This window comes from Lygodium microphyllum, chromosome 16 (genome assembly GCF_053477565.2).
Source record: "Lygodium microphyllum isolate KBCC chromosome 16, Lygodium_microphyllum_v1.1.10, whole genome shotgun sequence".
NCBI classification, from domain to species: Eukaryota; Viridiplantae; Streptophyta; class Polypodiopsida; order Schizaeales; family Lygodiaceae; genus Lygodium; species Lygodium microphyllum.
Window position 1 is genome coordinate 44,959,294 of NC_141150.1, and position 27,274 is coordinate 44,986,567.

At 40.8% G+C, this 27,274-nt stretch overlaps 1 protein-coding gene across 5 annotated transcripts in view; it reads right to left on the minus strand.

Moving 5' to 3' along the window:
* The window catches only part of PYM (partner of Y14-MAGO), a 70,142-nt gene that overhangs the window by 32,347 nt on the left and 10,521 nt on the right, over nucleotides 1-27,274 (minus strand). The window lies entirely within an intron of this gene.

Below are 27,274 nucleotides of genomic sequence, written 5' to 3' on the forward strand. Positions count from 1 at the left end.
AATATTAAAAAAGCTCAAAATCGAGCTAGAGCATATGCAGATCCTCACCGAAGGGACATCTCCTTTAAAGAAGGAGAATTGGTCTATCTTAAAGTGCCTGAACAAACTAAAACTATGAAAAAGGGACAATGTCCAAAGCTTTCACCGAGGTATTGTGGTCCATTCATAATACTTAAAAAGGTGGGAGAATTGGCTTACAAGCTCCAACTACCTACTGGTAGTAAAATACATCCAGTTTTTCATGTAAGTAAATTAAGGAAGAAGCTGGGTGATTTGGATAATCTAATCTTAAATGATGACATTGAGGAGCTATTAAATGACCAATCTAATCCACATGAACCAGAAAGAATATTAAATGTTCGTAATAGACGAACAAGGAATACTATTTATCAAGAATGTTTGGTTAAGTGGAAAGATTGTTCAGAAGAAAGCTCAACATGGAAGCGAGTAAATACTTTAAAGAAAAGGTTTCCCAATTTACAGTTAGACCTTCCAAGTATCGTTTTCGAGGACAAAACCGATTCTTAAGGGGAAGGAAATGTGACATTAATGTAACATTAATGTGACATTAAATGTGACATTAAGGTAAATCAAGGGAAACATGCACGAGGATGACCGTCCGGGGTCTTGGGCGCCCGAACGGGGTTTAGGGGAGCTTAGAACCAAAGAGAGTCCAAGAATAGTAGGACTCACCCAGGTTTGACGGCTAGCAATCGGATCACGATGGGTCTGGCCAGCAATGAACTAGGCAAGGCTGGGAGGTGAAACGATCGCTCGTGCTCATTTATCTTACTGCTTTTCCTCTGGCTTTCATCATCTTCTTCAGAGCCGTTTGACAGAATCTCTCGTGAAAAATAACACTTGGGATTTAGTGCATTTGCCTAAAGGACATAAATTACTACCATGCAAATGGGTTTACAAAATGAAAGTCATTTTTTATTTTTTACCAAGGTACAAAGCATGAGTGGTTGCTACAGGGTACAAGCAGGAGCATGGAATTGAGTTTGATTTTAAAAAAATTTCCTATAGTCAAAATGACTACTTTGCGAACCATTTTGGGCTTTGTTACACCTGAAAATATGGAACTCATACAAATGGATGTAAAAACAACTTTCTTATATAGTGATCTACATGAGGAGATCTATATGCAGCAGCCTGAGGGTTTTGTTGCAAAGAGGAAAGAGCACATGGTATGTAAACTCAACAAGAGCTTGTATGGCCTGAAATAGGCACCATGAGAATAGTATCATAAATTTGATCAATTTATGCAATCTCAAGGATTCCATAGATCTCAAGTTGATCACAACTTACACACTAAGAAGGTAGCAGATGGTAGCCTTATTCTCTTGGTTTTGCATGTGGATGACATGTTGATTGCAAGCAGGGATGTTCATGCTTTGGACTCCTTGAAACAAAGCCTACACAATGCTTTGATATAAAGGATCTTAGTGAGACCAATCATATTTTTGGCAAGTATATACTCAAGGACAGATCATAGGGTCTTCTCTATCTATCACAACAAGAATATGTTACTAAGGTTTTGCAATGTTTCAATATGGAGGGGGGAAAGCCATTGGTGTACCATTGCCTCCATATGTAAAACTTAGTATACATGACATCCCTACATCTGACGATGGAAAGACTAAGATCGCCAAGATTCCTTATGCTTGCTATTGGTAGCTTGATATATACTATGGTTGCTACACACCCTAACATCGCATTTGCGGTGGGAGTGGTTAGCAAGTGCATGGCATATCCTAGCAAAAAGTATTGGGAAGCAATGAAGGGTATCATGAGATACCTTAAGGACACAAAGGAGTTGTGCATCTGCTTTGGGAAGCAAAAGTCATCTGTTGTTGGATTCACGGATGCAAACTATGCTGATCATCCTAATTGCAAGAAGTCCACTTCAAGATATGTGTTCACGTTCACAGGGGGAGCAATCTCTTGGATATCCAAGCTACAGAAGTGTCTTGTATTGTCTACTACAGAGGTAGAGTATGCGGCTGCTACTAAGGCATGCAAGGAGGCTTTATGGCTTTCACGTCTGGTAAGAGATCTTGGTATTACAAAGGTTCCTATCCTCCACTGTAATAGTCAAAGTGCTATCATGCTAACATGGAATCCTGTCTTACATGCAAAGACAAAGCACATACAAGTGAAGTATCATTCTATCAAGGATGTACTTGACAACAAGAGCATTGAGCTTGTCAAGGTACATACCAATGATAACCCTACAGACCTTCTCATGAAAGGTCTTCCAGCAGAGCGGTTTGCTCATTGCCACCAAATGATGGGGGTTGGACAGTATATATGTATTTCAGCTTTGTACATACATAGACTTAGTTGATTCTTTCCTCTATCTTCAAGCACATTGCCTTTAGGTGGGAGGTTGTTGGGAATAAAGGGTCACCATGCCTTTTACGGTGTTTGGGTGTGCACACACCCTTACACATGTACTATATATATATATATATATATATATATCTATATATATATATATATATATATATATATATATATATATATACATACATACATACATACATACATATATATATATATATATATATATATATGTATGTATATATGTATATATATATGTATGTATATATATATGTATATATATATATACATATATACATATATGTATATATGTAGATATGTATATATATATATATATATATATATATATATATATATATATAACTATTTTTTGAGCGAATTATCAACGTATGTACCTGGCGTCTTTACAACCGAACGTCTTCTCGGTAGACTGCGGACTAGAACCTCGCGGCGCGTTCCTCCTTCCAAATACACTTAGTCGATAATCACCACAGCTCTAGATTGATTTCTTTACACCAGAGCGTACACAGTATTAAGGCATCTAAGTATTGTTTTAAGTAGCAAGATAGAGGAGAAGTAAACAAAAGGAATAAGGATAAGGGGAAGGGTTAAACGGATTATAGGCAAACTCTCTCTACTCATCTCTAAACGCTCATGGCAGTCCAAACCTTCGTGACATATGAAATGTTAAGCAAGATAATAATCCTCATAACTTTATGTCATGATAACCCGGTACTCACCTGGTATCAGAGCAGATAGCTATAAAAAATGATTAAGATAATTTCAGGAAAAGAATTTATAACCAAGGAAACACAATCAAGTGTTGGATATAATATTAAAACTAATAAAACAATAAAAGTATCAAATAATGAAATCAAAATCATTAATACAGGAATACGATTAGAGATACCTAAAAATTATTATGTAGAAATACATAATAGATCAAGTAATATAACTAAAGGATTCTTAATACAGCCCGGAATTATAGATCTGGATTACACTGGAGAATTAAAAATAATAATTAAATCAATTAAAACAGAAATAACTATCGAAGAAAACGATAGGATAGCTCAAATGATAATTAGACAAATAATCCCTATAACATTTACAGATAAAGATAACAATATAATAGAAATAAAATCGGAAAGAATAAGATCAGAAGGATCTATAGGTTCTACCGATGGATAATTTACCTGATATAAGCATTCAATCACAAAATATAGAGCCATTAAGATTACCTACAAATAGCTACAGATTCAGAGCAGCTCAATATGGTAGATTTCAACCATTTGATCTGATAAATGACTCTGATGTTTGGGGTAATAACCAATTAAATTGGATAGCATTATATTTATTAAAAACATTTGGTATTAATAACCCAAATCAACAAACTAAAGAACAAGTATTAAATGATTTAAATGAACAAATGCAAGAGTTAAAAGAAAAAATAAAACAAGTAGAAAAAATTGACAATAATGAACAATTACTTCAAATAATTGAAAAAGAAAACACTATAGAAAAAAGACTTTCTCGAATCGAAAGATCTATAGAAAACATAAACAAAAGACAAAATCCAACAGACCTCACTTCAAAAACTGTATCTGAGATAAGTCGTTCTTTAACATAAATCAGATGGAGAACGAAACAGAATACAGGATGAAGATTGATGAGATCGCAGAGCACATAGTGGCTATAAAACGACTTGTCAAAAACACTTTCTACTGCCTTCGATCAGGAGGAAATGTAGAGATATTCCAAGACATCGATATAGAAGTGTCAAGGGAAATAAATGTTCGAACTACGCTCATCCGAATGTTTTGGCGAGCGATAGTACAATCCGAATTCATACTTAAAAATGTATTTACCTTTCAAGAGATACAAACTATAAATAAGAGTCTTACTCTTAGAATTGTAAATGGCCGAGCCCAATTTATTTGAGGCCTATCAACAGCATAATGTACAGCGTCTACAGACGCGTATTTCACATAAATATGCATCGTGTCATCAAGATGGTCGGTTTCAACCATCTTTTCATAATATAAACAACCTTATTTGGTATCTTGCGAATTTATCTACATTTGCAGGGTATATGAATAAATCCATACGTGATTATATAGACCCTAGAACATTAAGAAATATCAAAAGCGAGCTACGACAAGATTATATCTTGTATAAGCTAACATATGAAAATAGAAGAACTAGAAATATGATAACATATCGAGATCTATATCTCGAACTACCTGGAGATAATTAATGAATTATCTTTCCAGTGATTATGAAGATGACATCTCTTCTCAATTGGGGGAGATGGATATAAACAATACAGAAAATGAAGATCAAGAAGTACAAAATACTATGATGAACTCAGGAAGGCCTAGTTCGTCAAAAGCTTCAAATGATCCAATTAAAGTTCTCACAGAACAAATGGGTCTAGAAGAAGCAATAAGTGCTATAGAGCAACTAACAACAAGGTATCCTAATATCTTGGAATCAACATATGCACCTAGTGCACCACCTTACTTGTATAGAAGGTTAGCACCAGGATACAAAAGACAAATGTCTTCAAACTATAAACCATATAAAGATCCAGCAGAAGCCTAGAAATACAGTTATGAGAACATGACAGAAATGCCAAGTGGAGGCACGTGGCTAAATCTAGACTGTAAAAAAGATATAGATAAAGCAATAGAAACATGGGTCAAAAGTATGAACCATGCTCTATTAACAAAGAAAATAGAACTGGAAGATATACGATCTTTCATAGTCACATCCTTCCAGGGCAATGTAGCCAACTGGTGGGAAGAGCAGACTGATGAAAACAAAAATGAAATAAAAACCGGAAATGCTGCAACAGATACTGTTACAGCCAATGATACTGCGAAAAGAATCCTCACACGATTCGAAAATGCGGTACGTAAAGAATTCCAAGGAGAAGAATGGACTACACATAAAGAAGAAGAACAAAAGATACAACGTGATAATGCGTATAATAGCATACAAAGACTTAAATTAGTAACAATGTGTGGCTTTGAAGCTTACACATGTGCTTTCTCCAAATTCTATTATGAAGGACTTGGAGATGATAGATTAGCAAATGCAAAAGAATTGTATTTCGCTAAATTACCATATCCATACAATCAAAGACTGAGTCTCGGATACAAGACTTGGTTAAAAGATAAAACTGACACACTAGGAGCACGAATAAGATATACTAGGAATAGTATAAACAAATGGTGTATAAACGCCCAACAAGAATATATTATAAGAAAGCATGTTAATTATGGACTTTGCTGTCCACAAAACAGCGAAAAATTGGTGTTTGGAGAAGTCCGAACATACAATAAAAGCTACAAGAAAAGAAAAGGAAAATACACACCTAAAAGAAAATATTTTCCGAAAAGAATAGGTAAAAAATTTATACCTAAATATAAATTCAAAAAGAAAATTATGAGAAGAAATAAAAAGCCTAGAGAACCAAGAAAATGTAAATGCTGGCTTTGCCAGGAAGAAGGACACTATGCAAATGAATGTCCTAAAAGAAAAAAATCTACAAAATATAACCAATTATATTCTTATCATCTAGAAGAATATAAAGAAGGACAATCTTCTTCAGAAGACGAATACTATATCATAGAATCTGAGTCTTCAATAGAATCCGATAGTGAATAATGGAAAATCCATTATATAAAGAAGAAACGGAAAACTCTCATGAGTTTTCTCGACAACTATTGTTTGATAAAAATATTTTCAGACAAATATCAAAGGATAAAATACAAGACACAACAGATCAAGCATTTAATAAATCTCTCTATAAACAATGGATGACATTGTTCAAATGCGAAAACATTATATATTTTGGTCTCAAAATAAAAGAACAATCTATAGATATTGAGAACGCTACTGGTAATGTCAACTTACCACTACTTCTCAAAAAAGATATAATAGAGAAAATAAATCATATTAAAACAACTGATCGACACAAAATACAATTTCTCCATTTAGGAGGAGTACATATACTTATAAAAGCACACTTTAGAGAAGGCATAGACACGCCTATCAAATTAGCTATTCTAGATAATAGAATAGTTGACAGAGCAGATTCCTTGCTAGGAATCATGAAAGGAAATCTGGCTTATCAACAGCTCGGTTTCTATTTATTCCCAAAATATACAATAAACCTCAATGATAAAAATATAGACTCAACGCTTACACTAGCTTATAAATTTGAACGCTTTAACAATTTCCTAAAAGGAACTAAAGTGTTTAATATACATTACGGAATAAGTTATCCACTAACCAATAGCGTCCATTCGGTTCGCTATAAAGATCAGGATATTATCCACATAGATGACCTCTACTCTTCATTTGAAGAGATAGAATTACCAAATATAAATAGACCCTTACTACAAGACGATCAAGACTGGGATCTTGATCTTAAACCCAAGCAAAACCTCCAACTAATTCCTCAAAAATCCAAACATGTCATTGATCATGACGGAATTTTGAGAGCCCCATCTTTCACACGGGGAGAGGAATCAAAGAATAAAGAAATTATAAACTCCTCATATAATCAATATAATAACGAACACTTTAAAATAAAAGGAGAATATTTTAATGGTCAACATTGGAAAATTATAAAAATACTTATTGACACAGGATGTGCCGATAACTATATCAGAAAAAGTAATATAGGATATTTATATCCAACAGAGTTATTAGCAAAACAAAGATATGCTCATCTTTGGACAAGTAAAACCTACGAGACTTCTCAGGCCGTTGAAGTCGAGATAAAACTAGAAAATCTAATATTTAAAATACCTTTGTTAATAGACGAAGGGATAACAGACGAACAGTATCCTATTATACTTGGAATGAAATTCCTTGAAAAAGATTGTCAAAAATATAAAATAGAAAATAACTTACTAACAATACAAATTAACAATCAAGAAGTCATAACAAAGAAATGCTAAAGTTTGGTAAAACTTTAGGAGAATTAAATAACAATATATATATCAAAATAATGGTATATATAAAAGATATAAAAAGAGAATTTGACGCATTTCTAGATAATGGTTCATTCATCTCAGTATGTAAACGAGAGGTCTTACACTACGATGAATGGTTACCAGAAGAAGATAAAGTAATAGGTCTCGACATGGGAGGACATAAAACACAATATAAAAACAAAGCTATAAATGTCAAAATCGAAATCGAAGGTAAACAATTAACCATCGATGAAATATTTGAAAATAATCAAACAGGAGTAGATATTATCTTAGGAAATAATTTCATCAATTCCTTCGATGAATATCGACAAAACTCACAAGTAATAACCTTTGTATTAGGAACAGAACTAATACAAACAAAACGACTAAATTATGGAATTAATAGAATATTTCATAATGAAAAACTAGAGCAATTACAAGAAAAATATAAAGATCTGACAAAAATATATATGAGTAAATTTGAGAAACTATGCCATGAAAACCCTTTGCATTTTTGGGAAAAACATAAAACTATGGCAAAAATAGAATTAACCGAAGACAGGATAATAAGATGTAAACCCATGATATATTCCGAAGAGGATAGAATCGAGTTTGAAAAACAACTCAAAGAGTTACTTGAACAAGGAATTATACAACATAGCAAAAGTCCACATTCATCACCAGCTTTTATGGTTCGGAATCATTCTGAATAAAAAAGAGGAAAAGCTAGGATGGTGGTCAATTACAAAACATTAAACAAATATATATAAAATTTAACGGATATTTCTTACCCAATAAATCACAATTGCTTGATAAAGTTCGATATAAGAATATATTTTCCACATTTGATTGTAAGAGTGGTTTCTGGCAAATCAAATTGGAACCCAATAGTATCCCTTATACTGCCTTCAGTACGCCCCAGGGGCATTACGAATGGATGATACTAGCCTTTGGCTTAAAAAATTCACCACAAGAATTCCAACAATGGTTGGACAAAACTTATCATGAGATACATGAATTTTGTATAATTTATGTAGACGATATTTTGATAATGAGTAAAAATGAAAAACAGCATGAACAACATTTGCAGAAATTCTTAGAAATTTCTCAAACTAATGGTATCAATCTTTCTTTAAAGAAAATGGAACTCTTTAAAGAAAAAATAGAATACCTCGGATTAATAATAGACAATCAAGGAGTGGAATTACAACCACATATAGCAGCTAAGTTAGCAACATTTCCCGATGAACTATCGGATGCCAAGCAGTTACAAAGGTTTCTTGGTTGTGCTAACTACGCAGAAATATTTATAATAAATCTCGCAAAACACCGAAATCCTTTACAAAAATTATTAAAGAAAGATGCTCCATGGAAATGGACTGACGAACATACGTCAGCAGTCAAAACCATAAAAAAGCATTCCATAAATCTTCCTCGGCTGCGGTTACCTGCTGATAATACCTTATTAGCAATCGAAACCGATGCCTCAGAAAATTTCTGGGGGGGAGTACTTAAAGAAATAGAAGACAATAATAAAGAAAATATATGCAGATATACGAGTGGTACGTTCACCAAAACGGAAAAGAACTACCATATAAATGAGCTAGAAGTACTAGCTATAAAAAGAACAATCGAGAAGTTCAAATTCTTTTTATTACCAAGAAAATTTATAATTAGAACAGACAATACTCAGGTAAGAGGATTGATAACAAATAATCTTAAAAACCTTCCACAGTTTGCAAGACTAAAACGATGGCAATTATTCTTTTCGTTTTATGACTTTGAGATAACTCATATTAAAGGTACTACTAATGTATTGGCTGATCTTTTGACTAGAGAAGCGGCGATACTAATATAATTTCCAGATTGCAGATAAAGAAGACATGGAGAACATGGAATCAAGACTCTATAAACTTCTAGAAGAAGTTAATAAACTAAAAACCTCATTAGAGGATATATTAATAGATTTTCATAAACTAACGAAGGACAAGGAGCAGGAGAAAATGATACCGGTGCTCCTCGGTACGCAACATAACTTTCCAATCCAAAAAGAGGAAAGTATAAAAGTTCCTCGACTTGAAAAAAGTCCAAGAGATAATGAGCCTCGACCTTCAAAAGGTCCAGACTATAACCAACTCCCTAAGGGAGAGATAACCATCCAGAAGACCTCTGGATATAGTACAGCTGGGTCTGTACTAACGACCAAATCAATCCCACTTATAGTGGATAAACAATTGCCGACCAAACGAGTGGCAATTACTACTAACTTTGATGTTGTAAATGCAGCAGCAAAATACGAAGCAATCAAGTTTGAAGACTTCCAGCAGGAGTATCAAAGTATAACCAAAGAAGTAATTGATCTATCACCACGACAAAACAATAGCCTCAAGATATCCCAAGCAATGTATCCCAGAATAATCTGTTTACCCAACTCTGATCCTCTATGGATAAGGAGATTATTCTACTTCGGCTACCTAGACCAAATCTATACCAATGATACCCTACAAGAGCTTCAACAACTACCAGAAATCTTTCTCTACAGCGCAAACCACCTGATAGAGAAAAACCTTACCGCCAAATTAAATTTCAAATTCTTCAATGCTACGCCAGACAAACAGTGGCAAAGAGGAAATCATTTTGTAATTCTCAGAGAAGTCAACAAAGTAGAAACTATTTCAGTTAATCCTGCTGAAATTCAATACAGCAAGAATAAACTTGAAATATATAATCTACCCTACAAAAGGGCTCAAGGATTAAAAGTAATCCATAGACAAATGAAAAAGATATTGGACAATAAAAAAGGAAAAGTGATAAGCAAGGTCTACAACCAAGCAGACGTCACTATCCTGATACAAGACCATTCATCTATGACCGAAAGGGACAGTCAAATAATCAATGACATACTAAAAGAAATTATGGAAAATAAAGAATCCTCTGACAAATGCAGAGAGATCTTTTGTAAAGACAATCACAAAAAAGATTGTAAAGATTGTATACAACGCATCTCATCCTTTGAGATGTAAACACCACGGGTCCCAGGATCCACAACTACTTTTGTAAAAGTCGGATGTGCCCATATACACCGCATACCGCACTACCAAAAAGTAGACGCTACCTCCTATCGGAACGTCCAAATCAACTTTAAAAAAGTAATGAGTCATCCACTGACTCAAAACCTATATAAGAAGATTGAAGACTCTCATTTGGAGGAGAGGAGAAAGGAACTCATTCTTGAGAACGAAGAAAGAATACACCAATCTTTCTGGGAGCTCAAGTCCTGAGGAAAACTTCCGCCTTGTTCGCTCAAGAACAAAGGAGAGACATACCATCTCTCTGGGGAGCTTGAGATGAACTAAACAAGCCTTAGAGAGAGGCCATAATCCTATAACCCAGAAACTTATCCCTTAGGTCCTTTATTATCTCTGTATCTATTTCATCTTATCTATGGAGAGCAATCCTTGATACCTTAATACTGTGTACGCTCTGGTGTAAAGAAATCAATCTAGAGCTGTGGTGATTATCGACCAAGTGTATTTGGAAGGAGGAACGCGCCGCGAGGTCCTAGTCCGCAGTCTACCGAGAAGACGTTCGGTTGTAAAGACGCCAGGTACATACGTTGATAATTCGCTCAAAAAATAGTATTAAGACATTTAAGTATTGTTTTAAGTAGCAAGATAGAGGAGAAGTAAACGAAAGGAATAAGGATAAGGGGAAGGGTTAAAGGGATTATAGGCGAACTCTCTCTACTCATCTCTAAACGCTCATGGCAGTCCAAACCTTCGTGACATATGAAATGTTAAGCAAGATAATAATCCTCATAACTTTATGTCATGATAACCCGGTACTCACCTACATATATATATATATATACGTACGTACGTACGTACGTACGTACGTACGTACGTATGTATGTATGTATGTATGTATGTATGTATATATACATATGTATATGTATGTATGTATGTATGTATGTATACATATATATGTATGTATGTATGTATGTATGTATGTATACATACATACATACATATATGTATGTATGTATGTACACACACACACACATATATATATAATCAAAAACCTAAAGTGGTACTTGGATTGTATCCATATGGACTCTCTCTCTCTCTCTTTTTTTTTTCGTAAAAGGTAATTGTATTAATTACGAAAAAAAATACAAGATTACTTGATTACAAGATACATGACGACAATACAAGTCATCATGCGAAGAGGTGCTAAGTACTACAAGTTACAATTTCATGGCAAGGATGCGGAGGAAATTGCCATATGCCAAGGACGGAAGTCCTCCGTAGAGAGCAAATCAGAACGATGGAGAAGAGCTAACTGCCAATACAAGAGGCCCTTAAGCCTCACAATATGTCGCTGAACATTATGGGCGGAGCCAAACAGAAAAGCATTCCAAATGGTCCAGTTATGCCAACAGCCCCAGTAACGAAGAAAGTGATACATGAGCTTCATATGTGGCTGTGCGGGAGAAGGGTATTTGGGCTGGCCCAAAACCCAATCAAAGGGGCGCAGTGTGATACCAACCACCCCTCGCCAAATGGCCGACAAAAATAACCAGACCTTCTTAGCGACGGGGTAGGATATAAATCGGTGGCGGGCGGATTCCATAGTAGTGGTGCAAAAGAAACAAGTGCCATTGGAGATTCGTCGCTTGGAAAGAGCCGAAGCAAGCGGAAGACCCCCAATTATCACTCTCCAAATAAAGACTTTGTATTTAAAGGGTGTCTTATTAACCCAGCCCTCCATCACAGCGACCCTCCACCACAAGCGGGATTTACGCAATCCCCATAAAGCATTTGCTTTAGTAACTAGCCATTGATTGTCTTTAATCATGAGATGATACACTTGATTAGCAGAAGCTTTGCTGAAAGGCAGCCGGCCTTGTAGGTCCCAATCCTGCCAGGGATGATCCAAAGCAAGAGCAGGGAAGGGTTGTCTGTTCTGGAGCACCGTCGCGAGCTGTTCCCATAAAGGCCTATATCCACGGGGGATCCGGAAAATCCTCCTAGCAGTACGAAACGAGATAAGCACATTGCGACTGGCAAGGGTGGCATCCGCAACTAAAGACAAGCCCAACCGTGCCATCCGGTTGAATTGTGGTCTAAGCTCATGTTTACCTTCCCACGAAAGTAGACGCGAGACTGCCAGTAATTCCAATTGAAAAGAGTTAGTAGCCAGGCGATCCTCCGTTGGGTGCCACTGAGCCTTTCGAAGGACGTGTTTCCAGGAACACACCAAATGAGTAAGCAACGATGAAGAAGAACTGGAAAACCGCGAATCCGCATTAAGAACGTGCCACCAAGAACTCCGGAGTCGGGTATTGCCATGCCGAAGCCCATGACCCTCAAGGAAAGAACGGGCGATAGTGACCCACGGATGATGATCATCCGACCACATGGCGCGGAAAAGGGACCAACGGAGTGCCTACATGTGGGTTTGGGCATCTAATATAGCTCCGCCACCCATGCTTTTGGGGGTGCACACATGCGACCACGAGATCCAGGAAATACCTGCATTCAATGAGTCCTTCTTCCAGAGCATGAAGCGAATAGACTGACTGAGAGCATTCAGAGTCGTAGGAGTCCAGGGCAACAATGGCAAGAAATATGTGATCATTGGCAACATAATTATCTGGGCTACTTTGAGGCGAACATGAAAAGGCCAGGCCTAAGACTTCCAGTACATAAACTAGGCCATCATCTTCTGAGAAATCCACTGCAGGAATTGCTTTGGGGGAACATCAACCCCCAATGGGTATCAAGATGCCTGACAATAGAACCTCGAGGAACAACCAGACCTTGCCAGTCCAAGGACTGCAAATCCGACTCCGTGCAGCTTAGAATGGCTGATTTGAGCGGATTGATACGAAGGCCTGACGCCTGGCCAAAGAGACCCCAAACATCCAATGCTTTTCGAAGGTTATCCTTGTCCGCATGCAAAATCATAAAAGTATCATCCGCCAGGGATTGGCTAATGAAATGTTGCCCTGTAGGAAGCGACAATCCGGCCAGCTGGGAAGAGGCGGCCATATGTAATAACATGGAAAGAACTGGATGTGTCGCAAGGGCAAAGAATAAAGGGCTCAAAGGGCACCCCTGTCTGACAGAACGGGCAAGGACAAAAGGCTCAGTAACACCTCCGTTCAGCATGACTCGCGAAGATGCCGCAGCACTAATGGTGTAGATCAGACGAGACATCCGAGCACCAAAGCCCATAGCGGACATAAGGTCAGCAACAAAAGACCAGTCCAGATAGTCAAAAGCCTTTTCCAGGTCCAGTTGAACCAACACCACCTCCTGATTAGAATGCCGGGCATAATCAATGGCCAATTGGGCATTCAAGACATTGTGTAGAATATTTCGGCCCTTAATGAAACCGTACTGGAGAGGGTGCACAAGGGCAGGGAGATGCTTATGGAGCCGATTCGCCATTACTTTGGAAAAAAATTTGTACATGGAACCCATCAAAGAAATGGGGCGCCAATGTGTCAACTTAGATGGCGAAGGAACTTTCGGAAGCAGTTTAATAAGACCTTGTTTCCATGAGGGAGGCATGATCCCCGTTTCCCACACCTGCTGAAACAGAGCCTGCAATGGTTTTGCCAGTTGGGTAGCGAAAGCTTCAAAGAACTCATTGGTGAGACCATCCCAACCCGGACTTTTATCTTTGGGCAAGTGTAACAAGACATCCATAACCTCTGCTTCACCAATATCTGACTCCAGAGTAGCTTGCATGTCCTGCGATAACTGATTGCGGACCAGGTCATAAAAGACCGAACGGGCCTGAGTAGTTTGGGCTGACGGAGGAGAAGCAGAACCGAGAAGGTCACGGAAATAATTCCTGCACATATGCACAATAGTCTGTGGATCCAGGATAAGGTGGCCTTGTGCATCCTCGAGTCTGGTCAAATTCTCACGAGCAGGAGAGGCATGGAGAGCTCGAAAGAACTTATGGGTCTGACATGCACTATCTTGCAAGGTCTCTGTTAGATGTTGCAATTTGGCCTGCTGATACGATTTTAACTGGAATTCTTTAATAAGATCGGCCACCCGCAGGGCCAGTGCAAGTAGAAATGCATCATCCGGAGTGTCCATCAACAGGGAGCGAACCAAAAGCAGCAAGTCCTCCGCTGCCTGTCGACGGCGCCGACAAAGAGAGGCATGATAGATCCCATATTGCCGAGCAACCCGCTGCACATTAGAGAGCAATCGGTCAAATGACGCAGTGCCCTGAGAGGAAAAGTCCAAGGAGAATCTATCAAGGATTTGCTGCATATAGCCCTGAAAAATTGTATGCTTTAAGTAGGAGGAGTTGAAACGCAAAGGGAGTCTCTCCAGAAAGTGCTTGAATGGGGCAATGGGTTGTGCAAGCAACTCGAACTGCAGAGGGAAATGGTCCGACAAGACATATTGCTGCAACACTTTTATTTCGAGCATCTCAGGCAGAAAATCATCATTCTGCATGATATATATGCGGTCCAACCGCGACCATGTTGTGGCATACTGAGCCGAATGGAAAGTAAAGCCTGGAGAAGACGAGTGTAGCCAGGACCAAAGATCTTGCTTAAGAACAGCAAGAGCCAAGTCGTGCCACATACGACTTTCCGGCGCATCCATGACCGAGTGCTCCGATGTAGACTGGGAAGAGTCAACACACATATTGAAATCCCCCATGAAGAAGCCGCCTCTGCCAAGTGACAAGGAAGTCTGTAAAGTCTGCCAAAGCTCCCGGCGAGATAACGAATCATTCGGAGCATAGAGGCCAAGTAACCATAGGATTTCCACTTCGAATAAGATTTCAACCACCAAAAAGCGGCCATGAACATCATTTTTAATAAGAACCGGCTCATATTTGGCATGTACAATCATGAGCACACCCGAATAACGCTTGGCCTGTGTTCCTGCATAGAACAAACGAAAGCCATGGCAATCCACAACTTTACCGGCGTCACTGTGACTCTTGTGCTCAAGAGCGCACAGGACATCCCACTGATTCTCATACAATGCCGTCCACATGGCATGTTGCTTGTGACGAGAACAAATTCCTCGCACATTCCACGTGGCAATTTTCATGTGTATACAAAACACAATCAGGTACGAGGCACAGCTTGCCTCGATTTGACTTTGTCGGTGAGAATGTCCAGGACTCCCTCATCCAAGAAATCTGCCAACACCGCAAACGAGTTCTGAGGACCAGATTTGGAAGTTGACGGCATATCGGCTTGCTTGAGGTTGGAACGTGGGTAACGACGGTCCCACGGAGTAATGACGTTGCCTCTGGTATCAAAGGCCAGCTGTGCAGGTGGACCCTTGAGACGATCCGAATACATTTTCCTGGCGGGCTGATGGCGGGGGGCTGAAGAAACCATAGCAGGAGCAGAGCGCTCTGACGACAGCATTTCCTTCCTGCACATATATGTTCGCATGGAATCATGTGAGGTAGACGGCCCAGTACTCTCCATGCCTACGCCAATCCTGTTGCCTTTTTTGGCGCGTACTTCAACCCAATCAGTAGCACGGGAATCCATACCCGAAATCTGTTGTTTACCTTTAGCCAGAACTTGGGGCGGATGGGTAGGATCCAGCGACGGAGCATCACACACCATATCTTCCATGGGCGGAGCAACATGAGCTGTATCTGAAACGTGTTGTTGCTCGGGGCATTCAGCCATAAAGTGCCCCAACTGTCCACAGGAAAAACAATGGCCAGCAAAATTGCCCCATTTCAAACGAAAATGTAACGGATGCATGCCGGCGCAGTTGAGGCGGAACCATGCAGGCCGTTTCCGTGCAGTATCCCATAACATGCACAAGCGGTTGCGATTCACAGCCCTGAGACTGGGAGGGACCAAGACCATGCCCACAGCGGCCATAGCATCCTTTAATAGCGGCCAATAAACAGCCGGACAATTTTCCACTTCTACCCACACAGGGCATTCACGTTGCAGGAGGCGCTGGAAATCTGCCATCGGGCGCCATGGAACCACATGAACCAACCGACGATCAAAAAACAAAGGCAGTTTAGACAGAATAGCAGCACGGTGCGTCTCCGTTTTCAAAAGGACCTCAAAAAAACCCCGGGGTCCAACAAAAATCTCTTCAACACATTCCCCTTGTAGCAGACTCTGCAGCCATTGGCGAATACGGGAAATCAGCGGGATGCGACTAGTGAAGAAGAGTATCACCGCGCGATCATAAAATACCGAAAAGGAGCGTAGGACAGTTTTTGGCTCAACGGTAGCTTCCAGAACATCATCTGGAGCAGAGGCAGAGAAGGCTTCCTGGTTGTGTTGAACATATTCACCAAGCAGAGTGTTGGCAAATTCCAACAGATGCTCCCAGTCCACCGGATCCGAAGCAACCTGCGCATAGGAACGATCTGGAGTAACGCCTATCTCTTCCGGGGTGTGCTTGGTACGTTTGCCCGCAGGCTGGATGTCAGGACCCGGGGGCAATTCTTCAGTGCACGGAACCATATCCTCGGGTTCCTCAGCATCAGAGTCCGGGCCAAGTGCGGCCACCGTTTGGTCTAGGAAATCCAGATCCAAACCAGCCATCGTGTGTGACGAACTGATCTCACAGAAGGACTGACCGACACACTCTCTCTCTCTCTCTCTCTTTCTGTGTACAGAGCAGAGGGCACGCGATCCCGGACGCTGCCTCTCTGACGGAGGTCAGGTTTAGGGTTTCACAGGAGCTGGGCGCCTCTGCACGAAAGGAGGGGCACACGCAGGCGGCGCCTCGAACCGCGGCAGAGGTTAAGTTGACAGGGCGGCGTGGGTATGACGGCAGAAACAGGGCGGCAGGGCGACAGGGCGGCAGAAACAGGTGAATCTGGCAAGGCGCACCTCTGCAGGATGTGCGGGCGGGACTGGGGCAGGGAGGGTACTCGGGCGAGGAGTATTTCAGCGGGGCCTGCAGGCGACGGCGGCGGGGCCTGCGGGCGAGGGCGGCAGGGCGTGCAGGCGAGGGTGACGGGGCGCAGGCGACAGCGATGGCGAACAGGTAACAGGGTCACGCTTTCCCTCGACGATGATGACGGCACTCAAACGCCCGACGAACGAGGCTGAGGTGAACAGGGGGTGGCGCCAGGGAGGGCTTCAGGCGGCGACGGCGCTAATGAAAGCAACTGCAGGGCACGCCTGACCTAACGATGGCAGGGCGGCACGGAGCAGGAGCAGCATCGCGATCTCCCTAAGAGTTTCTCTCTCTCTCTCTCTCTCTCTCTCTCTCTCTCTCTCTCTCTCTCTCTCTCTCTCTCTCTCTCTCTCTCTCTCTCTCTCTGTGCGAACCCCAACATCGCGTGTCTCAATCCTCGTGCATTCCGTTGACATCTTCTACCTGCGCTTTGATTCGAGTATGTAAACAAACCCTTGTTCTGCTGCATTTTGACCAGGAGAGGCTACAAATCAGTTAGACGGCTTGTTTTCTGTGCTGGACAGCCATTATTCAAACCTAGACAGCATCTTCTTGGCTGGCCAAGTGGGCAATTTTGTTGTGTTTCACACTAGACAAGTTCTCTTAACCTGGGTGACATCATATTTCATCTGGGCAACCTCCATAGCATGCCAACATTAGGGCAGATTTGCATTTATTGTAGGGACTCGCTTTTCGAGCACTCCTATTCCTTAACCAGCCCCTAGATTGGTTGTGTTGACAAGTTGAAAACCTGTTTTCCTTTGCATTCACTCCTTCCTATCTCTACTCAGCATTGTGTGTTCCCTTTGGCATCAGATACTCCCCATCTACCTTCCCCCAATCACTCTTCTTTTGTATGTGGCCCGATGGACCCCAATTATCTCAAGGATACCTCTTATTGGTCACCTTTATTCCAGTGGCAACATCTTCTTTTGTTTTTTTCCAAGTACTTTATTGAATGACATCTATGACTGACGTGTATGCTATGGGTGATCGTGTGGTTTGAGACAATTTAGACCAACCACCATCTTATTACTCTTTTCCATTATATTCTTCTAGGACTTCTAGTCCCCGATTGGATTAACGGCATCTCCTATGCATGTGTCACTCCTACTGTCTCTCTCCACATCTGACAGTTGGATGGGACAAACTACCCTCTATGGTCATGCCCCATGGAGTGCCTCCTCGATGATTGTGACCGTTGGGATTTTGTTATAATCCTTATACCCTAATCTACCGTGAATCCTCATGATGATGTGACCACAAATTCAACGGCTTTATGGGATAGCTTGAATGCCAAAGCCCGCTCTTCTCTTCTTTTGAGTAGTATAGAATTTGTGCTCGTGCATGTTAGACATCTCTGCACTGATGCAAAGATTTGGAGGAGATCGGCATCTCGCTTCCCGATACAAACATTTAGGCATCGCTTATCTCTTGAGTTCCCCTACAATGAGGGATCACATCCATAGGATGGAGGAGATTATGAATGAGCTTTCATTCCTTGGTATGGACATTTCTTCAAAGGACCTAGTTGTGACACTTCTCTCACATCTTCCATCAACGACGTATGATGTGTTCTACACCAATCTTTTCACTTCTCATAGCCGAGAGACTCACTTGGGAAAAACGAGTTCCATTGGTGCTTGAGCAAGATCCACGTCACAATGAGACAAATTCTTGCAGAGCCCGTGCACATGGCCGTGCTTATGTGGTTTTATCTACCAGTACAAGACAAGCCAAGCAGAAGAAAAAGAAGAGGAAGAAATTGGAGGCATCTTTCAACTCTAATACAGCTTTTGTGGGGAACCGTAAAGGATATCCCACATGAAATCATTGTGGGAAGACTTCGCAGCCCGAGGAGAAGTGCTAGAGGATATACCCTCACCTTAATCCGAGAGCGAAGGGTGGATCTACATCGAAGCCTTCGTCACTTGCTATTACCACACCGAGTCCGTGTTTCTACACATTTATTAGATGGAGGAGCCTTCTTCGCCTATCTCGTCTTTTGACCAGCCTTGGCTCTTTGACAGTGGTGTGATGAGCGCACTCTCACAGATACAATGGATGCTCAAGGAGCAAAGGGCTGTCCAACAGCCAATCTCTTGCAGAAGCAGGCTGACGGACAAAGGATTGTGACGTAACTCTGACCAATCCCCAATGCTCAAAGCTGAAATATCATGGAAATGCCAAGGCAGCAGCAAGAATGGACAGCAAGCACAGCAGTTCCAGGGCAGGATGAGGATGCAGAGGCAAACAATAGCTAAGGAAAAATCCCTAAACAAGGATGAGGACTAGCTGAGTGGTAGTGCCTAGTGAAAACACAGCCATTAGGGGATGGTGGCAGCAGAAGAAGAGGCTAACAATGGAGAGGAAGGCCCAAAGACACAAGGACATGTGATCTCATTAGCTCTTTACCTTTTACTCATGAAATTTTGTGTGTGTGTGTGTGTGTGTGTGTGTGTGTGTGTGTGTGTGTGTGTGTGCAGGCCATGCACCAATTGTAACCGGCCTGTTCAATGGGAAGGGCGGTAGTGTACAACCAAAATAAATAAATGCTTTCACCCAATTTAACAGTCGCCCACTTTACCTGAACTTAAAGACATAGAATCAAGAAGATATACAGGAAGCTAGAGTGCTCCTGTTGTGACATAGACACCCTGTTGGCCCCTAAGTTAGGCGCCCCTTGCGGTATTTCTTTATTTTTAAAAAGAGAAGGTACAATGGGTTGTCTTTCATCTATTATGGGTGAAATTTGACAGCATAACAGTACAATTACTGACCCAAACCAAGTTGACCAGGAGGGGAAACTCTGCCCAAGTCTGAAACTTCTCGTTGGAGTGCAGAACTGACCATTTCAGCCTGCTGTAATTACTGGTTCAGACCTGTTCTGAAACCTGTTTTCAGTTCATACTGTTCCCTGCACTATTCAGCCCACTGCAATTACTGGTTCAGACCTGTTCTGACACCTGTTCTCAGCTCATTTTGTTCCCTGCACTGTCCTGCATCATCTGGGCCAAGTGCCCCTTGATTCTAACATCAATTGGGCTCTTAAATACCCTCTGAACAGTCCAGAATCAGTTCTGGTTTAGTGTTGTTTCAAACACTTGCTTGGTGAGGTTACCACCCTCACCTGTCCCTGCTGGGAACTGCAAACAACTGCTCCTGTTCCTGGAGAAAGGAGGCTCTTGCCTCATGCAAAAACAGCAAATTCCACACAGCTGTACCTGAATCAGAAGAAAGGCCCTTGATTCTGCAGCATAACCATATTGTCAGGGAAAGAAAGAGAGAGAGTAGGAAGAAAGCTCAAGCCTCTGTGCATCATAGACAAGGTAGACCAGCTCTCAAGAGCTCTCCATCCGCAACAATCCATCTCCCTTTCACAAAAATGAGCCCCCCATGCATTGAAACTCGTTTTTGTGCTGCCCTCTCTCTCTCTTTTGGGAATTTATGCCCAAATTGTGACACATGGCATACATGTAACAATTTTCCTGTTTAAACCTTTCGGTCTAAAATTCTCCATCCTCGGTTCAAAATTTGACCTTGGCACAGACCAGAGGATTGATCCTCGTGCAAAAACGAAGGTAACGACGCGAACAGATTCTGAGGTCCAAAAATAGTAACTCTCTAAATTTTAGGAGTTGCTTCCATTGCATCCCACTAGTCTTCTAACCATCTTTGCAGACTATGGCTACATCCAAATCTGTAATGTAGCTCAACTGAAAGTAAATTTCCACTGATGACCCCACATGGACTAATCTCTTGAAGATTTGTCCATCTTCACTTTGAACTAGTCTCTTCCAGGCTAGTTCTTCAACACACTTGTCCATATACACTTTCACAAGTCTCTTCCAAGCTTGTCAATCTACAGTGCCATCAGTCTCTTCCAGACTTATACTAGACCTTAACTGTCCAGTCTTGACTCACTAGACATTCCTATCTGTTTCACATACTGGCCATGCAACTAAGGCGTTTAGATTTCAAGAGGGATCCTTCCAAAAAGAAAAACCAAATAAAATATGTAATAAAGAAATCAACAAAAAGGTACTAGTTGTCACAGTCTTGTGACATACCTCCCTCTCGAAATCGCAAACGTCCTCGTTTGCATGAATGTCATACATGCTTCCAGCTAACCCAGTGAACTTACACTTGGCAGCACATGTACAACACATACATGCTATCAGTCAACATAGTGAGTTGAACACACTGTTAACACATGTATGTTCTAATTGTGAAACATGGCAGACTATCATCATGTGACTCCACATCACTGTTTCCAGATATAGTGGCCGGTACACCACAATGATATCCCCATAGTGGCAGATTCTCATTTGATGACTCCACATCACCTTGACTAGAGATCTAGTGGCCGGTACATCAAAATGATATCCCCACTGAGTCAATTCACAAAATACATGCCCGATCGAGTAATCATTGTTACAACATGTATTCAATTCAATAGAAGTAAAAACTGTATTCTTGCAAGCAATACTTACTTCTTTAGCACTGAGAAAACCATATGGACACAATAAGTGTTAACCTGTACAAAATCTGTTTCTATACACAATTTCTTTCTTAAGCAATTGTCACTTTGACAATCTATTTCAGCTTAGAGATACAAGGGGTCAAGGTAGGTTGCAAGCAAAATGCTTCAAGGTAAAGTTCCAACACATTAGGTGACTCTGCAAGTTCACCTTCGTCCATCCACTTAGCATCTATGGCTGGATAGTTCTTGAACTTAACCAAATACCTTCTAGCAACCTTGCCTTTCACTTTCCTTTCTTTGTGTGCCAATATCTGTTCTGGAACAAGAATTTCATCAAGTTCCTCAACTTCGGGCTGTTCCTCAGCTGGCATATCTTCTGGCACATCACCCACATAAGGTCTAAGAAGACTTACATGGAAACCATTATGAATCTTCCAATTGTCAAGCAATTTCAGCCTATAGCTGACATCACTAATCTTCTCTGTTACTTGAAAAGGCCCATAGTATCGCATACTAAGCTTGGTGAAAAGACTTTCCTTGCCTTTTCGCTTCTCTAAGCGTGCCTTTTCAAACCGCAACAATACCCAATCACCAAGTGAAAACAACAATTCAAGACGGTGATGATCAACAGATTTCTTTTGCTTTGCCTGAGTCCTTTCAAGGGCATGCTTAACTTTCTGATACATTTCACCCATACTCTGCACATACTGATCTGCCTGAAAGATCTTATCCTTTGTATGCAAAATGGGAGGAACCTTTTTACCACCTTCAACAATTTCAAAAGGGGCTTTGCCTGTTGACGAATGCATAGTATTATTGTATGCATACTCGACCAAAGGCAAATACTGCTCCCACTTTGACTTGTGTTCTGACACATAGAACTTAAGCAGATCCAAGACAGTAATATTTGCCTCTTCTGACTGTCCATCAGTCTATGGATGAAATGATGATGAGAACTTAAGCGTTGTGCCCATGTTCTCAAATATGCCTCTCCAGAATAGACTTGGCATCCGTGGATCATGGTCACTGACAATAGACTGTGGCATACCATGATACTTGAAGACATTGCACATAAACAAACGTGCCATCTAATCTGGTTTTATCTTCTTCCTGATGACAGGAATGAAATGAGCCTGTTTGCTAAACCTGCAAATAATAGTCCATATCCCATCATTTCCTGTCTGTGTCCTTGGAAGATCAAAGATAAAATCCATAGCTATGCTTTCCCATGGTTTATCCGGAATAGGCAATGGCTGTAAAAGCCCTGGTGCTTTTTGCCTGTCAAACTTGACCTTCTAGCAAATCAAACACTGCCGCACAAAAGCATCCACGTCTCTTCTCAAAGTAGGCCAATAAAAGAATGTCTCTACTGCTTTGACTGTTGCATCAATACCATGATGCCCTGCATACGATGGAGAATGACTCTCTATCATAACTTTCCGTCTCAATGGCATAGTCACACATAGTCTACCATGCATCAACATGAAACCATCCTTGAGAAGATAATGCTCATGATGTTGTCCATTAACAAGCTGATCAAAGATCCTTGCAAAATCTTCATCATCAACATACTGTTCCTTCATATCATCAAGCTCATGATGATAAGGAATTGGCACAACTGAAATTTGTGGCTTCCTTGACAAAGCATTAGCCACAACATTCTTTTTGCCTTCCACATGCACAATCTGAAAATGGAACATTGACAAAAAGTTTGCCCAACGCATATGCTTTTCTGACAGCTTAGTCTGAGTTAAGAAATAACGCAATGTCTGATGATCTGTCTGGACAACAAAATCTGCCCCAAGTAGGTAGTGTTTCCAACAAGAAAGCGCATGAATCACAGCCAGCAGTTCTTTCTCATAGACCTGCATAGTCTTCTCTGGCCCTCGCAAGATTCTGCTTTCATAAGCCACTACCCGGCCATCTTGCATTAACACTGCACCAATGCTATTGCCACAGGCATCACATTGGACAACAAATTTTTTCTAAGATCTTGCAAAATGATCACTGGACTAGAAGTCATCTTTCCTTTAAGAAGATTGAAAGCTGAAATCTCTTTCTGTGTCCACTGGAAAGAAACTTCTTTCTTCTGTAAAGCATGTAAAGGTGAAGCAATCTTTGCAAAATTGCGAATGAACCTCCTGTAGTAAGAACACAAACCCAAGAAGCTTCTAACATCATGGACAGTCTTCAAATCTGGCCATATTCTAATTGCTTCAACCTTAGCAGGATCCATTCGGACACCATCCTTTGACACTATGTGCCCCAGGAACTAGATTTCTTCCAAGAAGAACTCACTCTTCTTGCCATTGATAAGCAACCTATTACTGCAAAGCTCATCAAAGACTGCTTTCAAGTGTTCTCTATGCTCCTGTTCATTCTTTGAAAAGACAGTCATGTCATCAAAGAATGTACCAACAAACTGCCTGTATGGACGAAAAATCCTGTCCATCATTCGATTAAACGTAGCAGGAGCATTAGTAAGTCCAAATGGCATTACCAAGAACTCATAGAGACCAAACGTGGTCCTAAATGCAGTCTTATGCACATCCTCTTGCTTAATCCTGATCTGATGGTATCCACTCTTCAAATCTATCCTGCTGAAAATTGACGCTCCTTCCAAACGGTCAAGGATGTCGTCAATTCTTGGAATGGGGAACCTGTTCTTGATGGTACTCTTGTTCAACGATAATCTATACACATGCGCCAAGAGTCATCCTTCTTCTACACTAAGAGCACTAGTGAGCAAAAGGGAGATGAACTGGGCTGAATCAGCCCCTTTTCTAACAGCTCATTCACCTGGCTCAATATCTCTTTCTATTGGGCTGCAATTTCCCTATACGGAGGTCTATTTGGTGGGCTACTGCCTGGCACCAAATCTATTGCATGATCCTCAAGCCTCTCTGGTGGTAACTATGATGGTAATGAGTCAAAAAAACAATCACTGAACTGAGACAAGAAAGCAGACCTGTCTCTATCTAACATAGAAAAATTTGACTCATCATTATCCTTGACATCACGTGCAAAAATCAAGTACGCAAAAAGATGATTCTTTATTACAGATGTAATAGCAGAAGCCGATACAACAGGTATAGACTCTCCTTTAAGCTTCACATCAAGCACATGAGTCTTTCCCCTATGTTCCAAAGTCAGTGTCTTGTTAAAGGCATCCAACACACCATGCTTTCTGAACATCCATGGCATTCCCAACAAGACATCACAGCCTTCAAGTGGCATGATATAAAATTCTTCTGCATCAACATAAGATTGTATATGAAGACGCAGCTTTCCAAGAATGGGTGTCACAGACTCTGAGTGACCACGACATGCCAACCCTGTCTCTACTGTGTAGCCCATCTCATCTGCTCTAATGCCCAAAGTAGAAGCCAACTCTGGTGAAATAAAGTTTGCCTTAGCTCCAGGATCAAAGAAAATAAGTACATGTTGATCCCTAACTTTACCCCAAGCTCTGCAAAGCTCATTAGCATCCGAGTGTGGCTTGTCTCCCAGCATATCTGGCACTAAACCTGCTAAAGGTTTGGGCTTCTTTCCTTTCCTGTCCTCTTTATCATCATCAACTGGTCTCTTATTCTTGTCCGGACAATTAGACGCAATATGACCAGTCTACTCACAGATAAAGCACTTTCTCTCAGCCATTAAAGCCTTTCTCTCTTCAAGAGACTTGCGCACAAAAGGTTTCTTCTGGTCCTTTGACTGCTGTCCAAAGAACTTAGCTGGCTTCTTCTTGAACTGCCAAGATTTACCTGTGCTTTGAGAAATCTGAGAAACCTGTTTACCAAATGGCTTCTTTACTGAAAATTTTTCAGATTTGTCATGTTTAATGCTGCCCCCAAAACCACTTGACTGTCCCAACAATAATGCATTTCCTGTGGTAGCATTCTCAATTAACTGAGTCAAAGTGATGACCTCTTTGTACAATAATTCCGGAGTTCCTTGGGCAGCCCACAGCAATATTTCTCTATCTGCTCGGTCAATGGCACAACCCTGTAAGAAGTGACTGGAAGTAAAGCCTCCCAAAACTTCTTGTTATAGTCTTCCAGATCCTTGCATTTAGATGCATCCAAATTGTGCCAAGCTGACATAACATCGATCTCAAATTCATTGGTCAACCAAGCAGAAGCAAATACTTGCTTAAAGTAAGTCCAAGTGGTAGGAGTCTGTCCTTGCATCAACAGTGTACTCCACCACTGTCTAGCATTGTCCTTAAGAAAAGTGCAGCTTTTGGAACCTTAGAAGGCTCTGTAAAGTTCCCTCCTGCAAATGCGGCATCAAATTGCTGTAAGAAAGAGAGAGCCTTAGTCCTATCTTCAAATCCTCGAAAGATGTCAAACTGTACACCTGCACCACCTTCCTTGTATGGCTTTGGCTTCTCATGAGCCATCAAAGGGTCCATAGGATATGCCTGCAACATAGGAACACTAACAAATGGCATGAAAGTTGCCGGACCACTGACTACAGGGCTTGTAGACACAATACTTGCTTGCTGATTTTGATAACCAACCATACCAAAAGTGCCCTATGGCATGCCAAAACTGCCCTAAACTCTTTGAAATCCAGGCTGCATGCCTATATTGCCATACATGGGGTTTGGCATAAAACCCTGTGCACCCCCAAACACTGTTCCTGGTACATAAATCTGATTTCCAGGTGTATAACCAGCCATACTTTGAAATACAAATCCACCTCCAAAGTACCCAAGATGTACAAAGGTCGGTGGGAAAACCTGTGGTAAAGCCTGAAAACTACTTCCATGTCCATTTAAGCCAACATTTGGTAGACAAGGTAGACCAACTCTCAAGAGCTCTCCATCCGCAACAATCCATCTCCCTTTCACAAAAATGAGCCCTCCATGCATTGACACTCGTTTTTGTGCTGCCCTCTCTCTCTCTTTTGGGAATTTATGCCCAAATTGTGACACATGGCATACATGTAACAATTTTCCTATTTAAACCTTTCGGTTTAAAATTCTCCATCCTCGATTCAAAATTTTACCTCGGCACAGACCAAAGGATTAATCCTCGTGCAAAAAAGAAGGTAATGACGCGAACAGATTCTGACGTCCAAAAATAGTAACTCCCTAAATTTTAGGAGTTGCTTCCATTGCATCCCACTAGTCTTCTAACCATCTTTGCAGACTATGGCTACATCCAAATCTGTAATGTAGCTCAACTGAAAGTGAATTTCCACTGATGACACCACATGGACTAATCTCTTGAAGATTTGTCCATCTTCACTTTGAACTAGTCTCTTCCAGGCTACTTCTTCAACACACTTGTCCATATACACTTTAACAAGTCTATTCCAGGCTTGTCAATCTACAGTGCCATCAGTCTCTTCCAAACTTTACTGGACTTAACTGTCCAGTCTTGACTCACTAGACATTCCTGTCTGTTTCACATACTGGCCATGCAACTCAGCCATTTACATTTCAAGAGGGATTCCAAAAAGAAAAACCAAATAAAATATGTAATAAAGAAATCAACAAAAATGTACTAGTT